The sequence below is a fragment of the Erpetoichthys calabaricus genome, chromosome 13 (assembly GCF_900747795.2).
Source record: "Erpetoichthys calabaricus chromosome 13, fErpCal1.3, whole genome shotgun sequence".
Lineage (NCBI taxonomy): Eukaryota > Metazoa > Chordata > Cladistia > Polypteriformes > Polypteridae > Erpetoichthys > Erpetoichthys calabaricus.
The window spans coordinates 80,850,755-80,861,618 of record NC_041406.2 but is presented as its reverse complement, the minus strand read 5'-3'; positions in this window follow the sequence as shown (position 1 = coordinate 80,861,618).

Sequence of the window (10,864 nt, the reverse complement as noted above, 5' to 3'; positions counted from 1 at the left end):
GAGATATCTTGAAATAATTGAGTGTCCTTTTAAAGATATCTTAAAATGCATTTTAGATATCTTGAAATACAATTTTAGATATCTTGAAATACATTGTTAGATATCTGAAATAGAGCAGAAACCCATTTTAAGATATCATGAAATTAATTTTAGATATCTAAAAATGTATTTCAGATATCTGAAACAACAATGAATTTCAAGATATCTTAAATGCTTTTTAAGATATCTAAATTATATTTCGAGATATCTTAAAATAACTTCCTTCTCATTTTAAGATATCCCAAATTCATTTTGAGATATCTGAAATGCATTTTCAGATATCTTAAAATGACTTCCTGCACATTTCAAGATATCTAAAATACATTTCAAGATATCTTAAAATGACTTCCTGCACATTTCAAGATATCTCAAATACATTTCAAGATATCTTAAAATAACTTCCTGCACATTTCAAGATATCTCAAATACATTTCATGATATCTCAAAATCACTTCCTGTGCATTTCGAGATATCTTAAATGCATTTCAAGATATCTTAAAATAGGCAGGAAGTTCCATTGAAAGTATAAGAAATTTTACAGGAAGTGATTTTAAGATATCTGAAAATGTAATTGAGATATCTTGAAATGTGCAGAAAGCTATTTTAAGATATCTGAAAATGTATTTCAGATATCTCAAAATGCCTGCAGATGTATTTTAAGATATCTTGAAATGTATTTGAGATATCTCAAAATGCACATGAACATATTTCAAGATATCTCAAATTGCATTTAAGATATCTTCAAATGCATTTCAGATATCTGAAAATGTACAGCATATCACTTCAAGATATCTTGAAATCTGTTTGAGATATCATACAATTCTTTTTAGATATCTTAAAATAGATGTATTTTTAGATATCTATAATTCAATTTGAGATATCTAAAATGCATTTCCAGATATCAGAAAATTCATTTTGAGATATCTCTAAATGTTAAATTGGCTTGCCATACGGTTGGGAGACAAAGTCAGAGAAGCGAGGTGGCATTGGTTTGGACATGTGCAGAAGAGAGATGCTGGGTATATTGGGAAAAGGATGCTAAGGATAGAGCTGCCAGGCAACAGGAAAAGAGGAAGGCCTAAGTGAAGGTTTATGGAGGTGTTGAGAGAAGACATGCAGGTGATGGGTGTAACAAAGCAAGATGCAGAGGACAAGAAGAGATGGAAAAAGATGATCCACTGTTTCAACCCCTAATGGGAGCAGCCACAAGAAGAAGAAGAAGATATGGATAGTCATAAAGCTTTATCAGTCAGCAAACTGAAAGAGAATGCATTTTCTCCATTGCAATTGTTGCACAGAGTTTACTCAGCCAAAAATGTCCCTTATTCTATTCCCTAGGGACTTTAATCACTGTTATGAAGAGAGCTCAATCAATTAGCATTCTATATAATTACATCTGCCATAATTAAAACAAAGTTTTGTACAGTAAGACTAATAAGATGACTGAATTAAAATCATCTCAGGCTATGCTTATGTTCTACTTATGATATTTATGTTATATTCAGTACATATAATGCCATGGTAAATATCAAGTGACTATTTCCGTTACTTTAATCCGTGAATGTGCAGCTATTATTAATCCAAAACTGCACTTTTTTTAACACAGAGTACACACATGCTAACAGTATTTCTTTTTAGTCAGGTCATTGGTATTTTTTAACAATGTCTGCTTCCTGTCTTCTGGATGACATACGTTTCTTTTTCCTCAGTCACGTAACTTTGTACATCAATGAAGCTCTTCCTGCCTGTTAAAGAGATCAAAGTGATGCTGTGGTCCCTAAGAAATGCAGCTAAATATGTCAAGCAAATGTGGAATAGTAACCATGAGTCAGGCACGATTGATTATGATAGATTTAAAAATCTCTAGATAGTTCACAGTTGCAAAGCAAGGCATGTGGGCAGCTGGAATAAGTCATGGACTGGATCAGGACTTGTGCCCAGTGCTTTTGGGACACTTCTCCCCATGGCTAAAGAATCAAAGTTGTTTTAGATAACTGGAAACTGTTTCTTTATTATATCATACAGTATATTGAAGTCATGATGGAGTGCATGCTTGAAATTTAAATGATTAGAGAACACCTGTAGGTCATTTCACAGAAAACAGAAATGCATCAATTCCATATTATTAAGTGCCCCCTTTTAAACTGTTCTATACGTGTCAAGAAGTGGGCTTAACCTTGATTCAAACAGGGTCATAATATCTCAATCTTCTGATTCCACCTTAAATGAAGTCTTCTGTCAGACTTTTCTCAACTATGGGAAATGAACTTAAGATTCAAGGAGGATTAACCTAAATCTTTTGATCAATGGAGAATTAAATAGTGTTGAAAATATTCCTGTAATATTTATTTTGCTGTGTTTGTATTAAAATTGCAATAGCCATTTACTGTTTTTAATGCCTTTTGCTCCATCTGTACATATTATGAAAGAGAGAGAAACAAACTTCAGATTATTATGAAAACTGTAAAAAGACCAAGTTTTAGGATTATATAACTAGTTTTCCTCCAGATTTTGCAGGATAGTTTCCATATTGCTGAAACGTTTTATCGCGGGTCATTCATGAGGTAGAAACTGTTGAAACTCCCTTTTGTTAGTTCTGAGGATAATGTTGCACAGAGTTTCCTTTGTACTCGACTGTAAGTGCTGATTATCTTCCTGTCTTACGACTGCACTCTTTCCTTCTATTGAAGAGTTTTCAATTACCTGCCAGGCTATTGTGTTACTCCCCGTAACAGGGTCTTTCATACAGACAACTCTTTCCACATGAAAACTGAAAAACAAACACTGGCCTAACCCTTTAGTGCAAGTATATTTTTCACATTTAATATATTGTAAATACATTTTTACACCAATTTCCACACATAATGATTATTATGCTAACTCATTTCCTAATTAATCAAACTAATGCTGAGTTCAGATGTAAAACCAAACAAAAGATTTAACTTGTAATTTTTATTTATCATCAACAGACTGGTCTATTTGCCTTAACTCCCAACATCTGCTCCAATTCGCAATGGGGTAGGATTGTAGTTTCTAATACATAATTCACTCAATATTCTAATAAATGTTGCAACTGAATCTAAATGCTACTACAGCTGGATACAGCTGTCTTTTTTAATAATATGGATTTCACATACACACAATAGTTCTGGAGCACATAAGTATCTTGTGAAAATGTTTCAAGGTTGTTTCACAGAAAATGTTCTGTAAAAAGCACATTCCTATTAAAGTGCCTGTTAGACTCACCTTGTGATGGACTGGCACTCAGGCTAGAGCTGATCCCTGCCTTATTCCAAATGCTGCTAGGAATATCTTCAGCTTTCCATGACTTTCAATTGGATTAGGCAGGTCTGTACCAGGTTTTGAAGTTTTTCATCAAACAGCATCTGAGGTTTATTTAGGTGCTTGACAATAGTTCTTTAGAATTGATGTAACTTCTTTGCAAATCCCAAGATCAACAAACATCTTTGAATTTTCTTTTCAAGAGCTGAACCTGTGAAGTACAGTTTATTCTGAATATGATGCTGCAGTTATGATGAAAATTCATTGCATTTAAGACAAGGCCCAGAGAATACACTAATTTTTCTTGAGGTGCAGTTTTGGACATCAATCATTATTAACTGTTGTAAATACCACAGGGGTTGGACAGGCATCCCAACCAGTGGAGGTGATGGTTCCTTACCTGGATGGGAGGCTCCAAACAGGCAGATGGGCATCCCAACCAGGAGAGAGGAAGGAGCCAGACCCAGAAGTGATGGCTGGAGAAACTGACAGAATTGACAGAAAAAGACGTTGCTGGGGACTCTTTAGTCCTCCAGGATTCTAGATGGCAGTGGCCCTGGATATCGGTGCCCAATATGGAACCATTAAGGCATGCTAGGAAGTGTAGTCCGGCAATACAGCCTAGCTGGGGTCCCTGGGAGGCACAAGGAGGCGCTGCAGGGAGTTGTGCTCCCTAAAATAGGACTTCCGTATGACCCGGAAGTACTTCCATCGGGCAGTCGCCCTGGCATCAGAAATTGCTCCCAGGTCCTCAGTAAAAGGGACCGCACTCCCTTGTCCAAGTGAGTCGGAGCTGGCAGAAAGAAAGGCAACACTCAACTGGAGTAGGGCCGTGCGGTGGTAAGAGTATTGTGGAGAGAGGAATTGTGGATTGTAGAGAGAGAGAGAGATCATTTGTGCTTGTGCTATTTTGAGGTATTGTGAAAAGGAATTTGGGTCAATAAACCATCCATATTTGAAACCGGGACTCTGTGTGTGTTTGTGTTGGGATTTTGGGGCCACTGACGCCCCTGGTTTCCATCACACTGTGCTTACACATATTATGTGGCACCCCATGAGTTTCTAATAAAGTGACACTTATTTTGCATTATACATGTCTTTACATTGTGTCATACGTGCACCAAAGGGCCTCCTTCCAGGCTCTAATGAGGTAAACAGTACTACCCCGGGGTGAGAGAAGGTGCTGACGCTGACTGTATCTTCCTTTTCTCCCGTAGTTCCAAGAGTGCAACCAAGGGGGATACCTAACCCTGCCCACAACACCCCAAGACCTCTCCACTCCTTCAAGTGCAGATGCCATAAAAACGTGCTGGTCCTGTAAGGTATTGATGAGGACAGAGATCCTATGATCTTATGATTTTGTTTTAACTATTTTGGAAGGATGTTTGATGCCCTTTTGTGTTTGTTGCTGTTGGGACAGTTTTTGGTTCTGCTGTAGTAGCAATTAAATTTAGTAGTTAACAAAAAGGAAAGATGGATGGACTGTATTCTTGACAATGCTTATCTTATTTTCAGTATTTTTGTTTTTTAAAAAAGTATAAACTAAAAGCATATGTAAGATGCTAGGGGTTGCTGTCACCCCTTAAGCCCAACAGACAGACACACTGAACACAGGGTAAAATCACCAAGAAGGTATTAAATTCTTCTTCTTCTTTTAGTAGTGCCCTGAAGCACCTCCGCCACCATACACAGGCAAAACCAACAATAACAATACAACAAATCCACACAAATCTCCACTCCTCCCAGCAAGCTCTGTCCTACTACCTCCCAACTCCGGCTCGCTTGCTGGGCCTCCAGCAGTCCTTTATGTAGTCCTTGACCTGGAAGTGCTTCTCCTCTTCCGTTTACATGACTTGCCAGCACTTCCAGGTCAGATGGAGAACTTGCTTTCTTCTTCAGCCCAGAAGTACTTCGGGGCTTCCATCCCCATGACTCGATAGTACTTCCGGGTTATGGAAAAGATACGAGTCCCCAGGTCCCCCTGCCATGTCTCCTGGCAGCACCCACAGTATCCAGCAGGGCTGAGAAGCAGAACTCCAAATCTCATGGTGCCCTGCAGGAATCCGTGGCACCGCTATGCTGCAGGGAACTCGCTATCTGGCGTCTTGGGGGAGGCAGTGTCACACAGTAGCTGCCTTCCCCCATCTTTCTCTTCTTTGGGCATTCCGGCTGTCCACCACGCATGAAAGATAAATTCCAAATGTAGAAAAGCTAAAATGTGAACAGTTCTGAAGGTTTAGAAGTTTTTGTTATAATAGGTGGATTATAAAACATCTTGTTTCAGTAGTATGTGTTCAGATGAACATAGATGTTTCATGTGAAAGGGTTTTTAAATGGCCGTGGTGTGGCTCTGTGCTAACTTTACATATGCAGGTAACATATTTTGCTGGTTTCTGTATAGTGAGACTGTATTTTCTGTTCTTGTCAGCTGTCTGTGCCTCATCAAACAGAGGAAACCAAACTCTCACCAGCCGCATGTAAAAATACAATACTTGAAAGTTTACAAAAAAAACAGTGGTAAACTCAGGAAATTACATTACTTTCATGTATCCTGAACGTTCAAAGCTCATGAGAGGGAGTTATTAAGCATTTTCATCAGTAATGCTCTTTGAATATTGTATCATAAAAACAGGAACATTTGAAACATTAAAGAGATATTTTTATGGTAATATTTTTATTCAATTTCAACATATTTTACTTATTTATGAGGGGTGATAAAAATGTTTTGAGCTTGATCTGTTAAGAAAAATACCAGCAATACTACTGAAGTATTATTTTTTGACCTTACTCCCACTGAACCCTAAAACAGATGTTGTAACATTCACATAATCAAGCATACAACATAAAACATTTTGTTTAGCTTTACGCCCACTCTTCTGTAGATGACGTTATCGCCAACATAGTATGTCCCTTTGATTTAGTCCTTCAGACTGAGGAACAGTTGTTAGTCACAATGGGACCAGGCCTTTAGACTGGCTCTCAGGTTCCTTTGAATCCACAGCATTTGTTACCAGTGCAGTGTGAGTTGGGACTTTGCCATAAAGCATAAGAGGGTTGGTTGACAAGTTTTCATGCTGTTTTTCCTTGTTTGACTGCCACAAATGCCAAAGCAAATAGGCAAAATATTGACTGGCTAAGTGGACCTTTTAAGATTTGAGATTAATGTGGGCCACACCTGAAACATCATTAAAAGTTGTGCACCTAAATTTCTTTAGCGTTGGAGATATACCATGCTTCCATTACTTTAATGGTGATTTGGACCCTGAGTCTTATTAATGTACCCGTTTCTCCCCAATTATGAAATGCATTTAAAATTTCTCTCAGTCAAATACATTAGCTGCCGATTCTGCTAGGAATGTTACATACAGTGATGCTTAATTTCTAGAGTCGACATTCTGAGCACTCATCTTGCATAGGCCTTATTTATATCTAATTGTTCATGGAGGGTGGATTCAACTTATCAGTAACAAATTCCTACAATGATTCTTACCCCGTGTACTGTCATTCTTTGATTCTCCTTTATAGTGGTGCTCCTCAGCGGCATCTTAGTTTTCTGTAGTTTATTGAAGAAGCCAGCATAGTGCTGAGATGATATTCTTAGAAAGACATTCTGCACCACAAAGAACAGTCCTGTCTTCTTTTCTCTTCACTCTGTACATCTCAGACTATAAATATGATTTTATTATCTGTACGGTGTCCTTGGGTGTTTAGAAAGGCACCTTAATAAAATGTATTATTATTATTATTATTCATATCATTCAAATTTCTCTGTTTCTATGTGTATTGTCATTATAAATATGTTATTCGTTTCACAGGAAGACATAATGGCAGAATAGAAGCCTTAATTTCCAGTAAAACAGTATACAGTATGCAAACCACTTAGTTTAAAGAGGCTTATGGACAAAAATAATTCTATTGTTAACTGTGATAATCACAACATGAAACCCATCTTAACATTGATTGTCAACAAATGAAAATAAAACTATAAAATACTTACTTTTTTTCAACTGTAAATACAGTCTAGCATAGATGATCTGGTTGTTCTTTGGCTGTTAGCACACACAAAAATAGTTTATTTTGTATCTGATCTTTACAAAAGCAATCTGCATGTGATCTGCAAAGGGGCGCCTGATTTTTTGAATGCCAAAACTCACTTTAATTAACATTGATGTCTGCTTAATCTCATCATTCATTGCGTGGAGCAGCTCTTCTGCTCGTTAAAAAGGGATTGATTGTGAATGGAGTACTTAAACTTGGCTGAAGAGAATAGCCTACACAAAGAAAACTTTATTGGACTCCCTGTATCTACATGGCCATTGCTAAAACAAAGTGGTCCTGGGCTGGAGCAGGCAGTGTATGAAATGTCAGTACACACAGGTTTTAAAGGGTATGAGTAGACAAGGCAGCATCAGTGGTGGATTATCCTTTGCCTTGAGTGTTTTTTATTAAAGGACTGAAGAACAGAGCACATTGTTTAGAGAATTGTGATGTGCAGCAAGTGGATGAATAATTAATGCTAACTTTGGTATTCATCTATCTGTCATTTTTCAAACCAGCTCTTCCAGTGCAGGGTTGCAGGGAAGCTAGAGCCTATCCCAGTAAGTATTGGGTGCAAGGCAGGAACAATTCCTGGACAGTGTGCCAGTCCATCAAAGGGTGAACACACAAACACACACTAGGGGGAATTTTAGCAATGCGAGTCCACCTAACCTGCACTTCTTTGGACTGTGGGAGCAAACTGGAGGATCCCAAGGAAACTCTGGGAGAGTATTTTTAACTTAATGCCAGTCTCCTTGTTGCAAGGTAGCAGCGCTACCATGACATCATCCTTGGTATCCATTATAAGAATAAATAAGACATTGCTCTATTTAAACAAAATAAAGTAAAATGATATTCTGAGAAATGAAGGAGGATGCTGGATAGAGTATTTTCTTTTATGTCACTGTACATGCAATAGCTAAGGTAAGCGATTTTTTAAGGACCGATTTTCTGATCCTCTAGAAACTTTTATATTGTCATGCCAAAAATAAAATCCTACCTATGTCAAATTGTGATCTTGTTATTTATCATCAATATGAAGAGCCAAATTTAAAATAAGACACAGTATAACAGAAAAGATTTGGATGTCTTTACCAGAATGTTATGCACCATTAAACTTAAACTGTGATAGCTCTAGGTAAGGCACAGGGGCCAGAAGATAGCATGAAAGGGTGCAAGTTTTTGGATCAGTATTATTCTCATTTTTTAGGTCTTTATGTGTTTCTCGAGTAAATCAACTTTCTGTGTGGAGATTGTCTTTAATTGCAATTAATTTTGTGCATTTCAAAATGACAAAGCTGTACTGTGTGCTAGCTCTGTAATTACAACTGGGATTCATCTGCATTACTAAGATAATATTCTTTTAATGATGAAATTCTAAAAGGCTTATGTAATAGTAATGTATTTGAGTTTGAGAAAACTGTTAAGAAATGTTTACACTTATTATAAAATTTATTCTAGACATTAACATTCACTGTTTACCCATAAAGAATGAATGTGTTTATATGATCCACGTGATTTTGCTCTTTTAATATTCAGCCACCCTGAAGATGTAAATAGTGGTGTACACTAACGTAAAATGCTGTGTATTCATAACAAATGGAACATTACACACCACCTTTGTGATAGATAAAAAGAAAATCTATGAGGCTAGTACAACACAACTGGAAGTGGTTAAGATGTAAATGTAAATGAGTGCTTAACTTTGCACATAAGTAGACTCCTACACTTCTGGTGAAAGAGCAGGACTAAACATCACATTACAGTGGATGTCAGACATCAGAAAATCACACTTAAGTTTCCACATTTAAGTAAAAAGAACACACTTGTGCCCTGTAGAAAATTAAATAAATTTGCAGTTTGTACTTTTACATCATAATGAATCAGGCTGAATATCAATAGATTCATTAAACTGTCCATGCAGATAATGTCATGATTTGTCTATTGATTAATAATTAAGGTGAAATGAACATCACAACCCACAAGTAAACATGAGATCATTTGTTCTTGCTTTAAAGCACAGTGACTTGTTTATTTCAATCTTATAAAGAATTGCATGATTTGTAAAGGCATTCAGGATTTACAAGTCAATTACTTAGGACATCACATAGAATATTAAAAGGCTTTACACATTATATTTTTAGGAATTTGTGTAATGTGAGTAAAGTTGGATAAAACCTTATTACACCCTGTTTGTTGAAAAGCTGTTATTCATAGATTAAAATAATGTGTAAATATTCCTAGTTTTTTCCCATGGTCCACTAATATGCGATCAAGTGCAAAATGCTAAAGTCTTTCTGTGGTCAATACTTCTGTCTGTGTGGAGTTGGCAGATTCTTCGCATTGGATTCCCAAGGTGTTTTAATCTCATCCCACTTCCCAATGCTATGCAGGGTAGGTTGATTGGTAAGTGTAAAGCACCCTGATATACCTGGGTGTGAGTCTGTGCACATGCAAGTGTACCCTCCAATGGACTGGCATTCTACTTGGGGTTGATTTCTGCCATGTTCCTAATGCTGTGGGAATAAAATCCTGCTTCTCGTGATCAGAGAATTAGTTTACAAAAAGTGATGGTACAGATGTTTTGACATTTTAGAATTGTTCCTTAATTTTCAAAGTACCTAAAAAACACAAACCTAGAGAAAAGAGCTCATTTCTTGCCTGCCCACCATTACAATGATATTTGGATATTCTTTTCTATGTCTTCTTGGGTTTTTCTCCAGTTTTCTCACAGATGTCAAATACATGCATGCTAGGTAAATTGCCGATTGTAAATTAGTGAAGTATGACTTACTTTGGGAGTGTGTGTACCCCATAGTAGATAAGAAACATAAATTTGACGAACGAGAGGATGACCATTCAGTTTCTCAAGCCTGTTTGTTAAGCTAATAGCTACAGTAAGCTGTCCCAATGTCTCCTCCAGATTCTTCTTAAAGATTGTCTAGGTTTCGGTTCTATTCAATAAGGGCGCGCACAAAAAGGCGACCTTCAAAAGGGTGACCTCAATTGACTGCTGAATAAAGGCACCCGCAAATATAGGCGAGCTTCAAAAGGGCGACCTCAATTGAGCGCTGAATAAATGCGCGCATAAATAAAGGAGCGCTTCAAAAAGGTGACCTCAATTGAGCACGGCAAATAAAGGCATACGTAGATAATTCATCAGCAACCTGCTTGGTTACTTCGAAGACACATGGATCGGACGCCCATCATGACGCAATCTACGTCACGAACCGATCTTCCCCATCAGCCTTTGGAATGTATATGACCGAGCGATCAACGATCTCCCAAAGACCAATAATTCCATTGAAGGATGGCACCGGGCGTTTTCATCCTTGCTGGGAGCGTGTCATCCAAGTATCTGGAGATTGATCGAAGGCCTTAAGAAAGAGCAGAGCCTTACTGAGCTGCGTCTTGAACAGTTTGTTGCAGGTCAGCCTATTCCAAAGCCAAGGAAAACCTACAGAGACACTTCGGAGCGAATTAAATTAATTGTCCTTGATTATGC